Source organism: Teleopsis dalmanni, chromosome 2 (genome assembly GCF_002237135.1).
Source record: "Teleopsis dalmanni isolate 2A chromosome 2, ASM223713v2, whole genome shotgun sequence".
NCBI lineage: Eukaryota > Metazoa > Arthropoda > Insecta > Diptera > Diopsidae > Teleopsis > Teleopsis dalmanni.
Window position 1 is genome coordinate 52,306,482 of NC_051847.1, and position 2,327 is coordinate 52,308,808.

General features: G+C 29.4%; 1 protein-coding gene across 1 annotated transcript in view; it reads left to right on the top strand.

The window, feature by feature from the left end:
* Positions 1–2,327, top strand: part of LOC119678623 (heterogeneous nuclear ribonucleoprotein L) — a 114,905-nt gene that overhangs the window by 39,074 nt on the left and 73,504 nt on the right. The gene's annotated exons all lie outside the window — the stretch shown is intronic.

The following is a 2,327-nucleotide window of genomic DNA, read 5'->3' on the forward strand; positions in this document are numbered from 1 at the left end:
TTTACTTTTAATTTTAATAGCAAATATTAATCATACGCCACAGTGGACAATACGTACCATCCCTGTTCTTTGAAAAATTTTTACTTTATCTAAAACGTTTTCATTTACATTATCTAAACTTGCTGGAAGCTAATCATTGCTCTGTCTCGTGTAAGGATTCTAATTTGGCGCACAGTTTGCTCTAATATCGTGCAACTAAAGTTATTATCTGCTTTCGCATTATAATTTTTTATTATATTTTACAATATAAAAAAAATAACAAAAACCACAAGTGAAGAAAGTTAGAACATTTTATATTCGTGTTTTAGCTTTAAGCAAAAATTTATTCTTGTGACGCTTATTTTCTTGCCCAAAGGAAATTTCCTTTTAATTGAAAATCACCGCAGCTGTGCGGGAGGACCATGTTGCATGCAACAATTTTTTTTACTTTTTCCGTATGTACGTTGTTGTGCTGACGTTAGGTGGCACTGTAGGCGTCAGAAACCCATTAGTTTATATTATATAATTTTCTTGGTGTTAGTGTAAAGCTTTGAGCATTTGAGTTTTCTGCAATCATTCCGCTTCAGTCTAATTTCTGTGGTTGGCGTGAGTTGGTTGGCGTGTTACAAAAAACGTCATTGGTTTGTGGCAAGTGAGAACTAAACGGATGCACTTGTCAAATAAGCTATTAAATTTTCAGTGACCTAAAGCGGAAACTAGAATTTTGTAAGAAACAAGACCGTGATTATTATAATCATTTGCTATTATTTTCTCTTATAATATGTATATGTACCATATTTTATTCCAAATGGTACATTTTAAATAAATAAAATAATTTTTATTTACATAAAAAAAACATTTTAAGGTTAGATACACGGTTAGATACTAACGAAGATTTAATACAATTCCTAAAGGATCTTAAGATCTTTGGTTTTATTAAAGGTTCCATATAGCTCAAACCCTTCAAATTTGTGTTATTATTTAAAAATTGAATTTTACGTTCACTGTTAAACGTTAGCCTAACCTAGATGTAGTACTATTGATAATTGCTTAAGCTTAAGAAGCGCAAATATTAATCTGTATGTATCATTATGCATTATTTATAAGGACATCAAAATAATTGAAGGCAAGCAAAGTTATCAAGTAAGATTAGTGCCTTGCTGTTTAACTCATCTTTCTTAAATAAAGAAATCTAGGTGAGCATATAAAAGATGAAGTTATTTTTTTTTTTAAAGGCAGATAATTTTATAGCATGACGATAAAAATGATTTCAGTCATAATACAGACACTGCAGCGTCTAAGCAATTCCACTCTGGAGGTCAAATTTTCTGCTCCTTTTTTGTTGTCTTCTAAAAATCTTCTAAAAATAAAATTACGGTTTGCTTGTCTGATTAAAACTAATTGTTTTAAATAGTACAGTTGCGCTAGATCACACCATCTTTTGTAGATAATATATAATCAAATATTTCATTCAGCAAGACCATGGTTTCTCTATAATTATGTACATATGACAAGATGGTATCACAGATTATGTTTCGTTTTTAAAGAATAATATTTCGGTGATTTCAAAAGGCTTTAAACCACAGCAAAGTATATTATTTGAATATATTATGTATATAGATATAAGTATTGATATGTTTAAAATTTAAAGCCAAATGCGGTAGTTCTGTTGTTAGATAGAGCTACTTATGAAAAGTGGACCAATCAGACTTTGCACTGAAAAATGAATGGATTTCAAAACTGTTTAAATGAAAATTCTAGGGTGAAAACTAAAGAACTTTTTTCGTAAAATCGTTTTGCAAGTACCTACTTTTCGTATATAATTATGAATTCTTCATATAAGATGTTCTCGACACTGGCCTTAATGACTGCAATACTTTCATCTATGTGTACTCAGTCTACTCTTGACAATAGTCCTGGAACTCAAAGAACTACACATGTCGTGAAATTTTCAATTATTTTACGAATAGCCGAATCAGTGTGATTATTATGTTGAATGTAAAGCTGCCAAAGTGCATTTTTGTTTACATACCATATGGTGAACAAATAAATATTTTAATTTTTGTTACATACAGAATATCATTCGCTTAAAAAAATTTTTTATTTGAGAAATGCTGTATAGACAGACTATCAGAATATTGAATATGACATTGCACAGGAATATACTGTGAATGTATACCAACTTCAGTATATTATAAAACGCTCACTCAATAAATCTGCAATGTGCATTCAATTTTATATTGAAAAAAGTTTCAGCATATGAAGTTCATGTTCATACTACTACTTATATTTCTAAATTAATTTCTAATTCTTCTACTTATGGGGATTTTAATTTCTTCATATAAAAA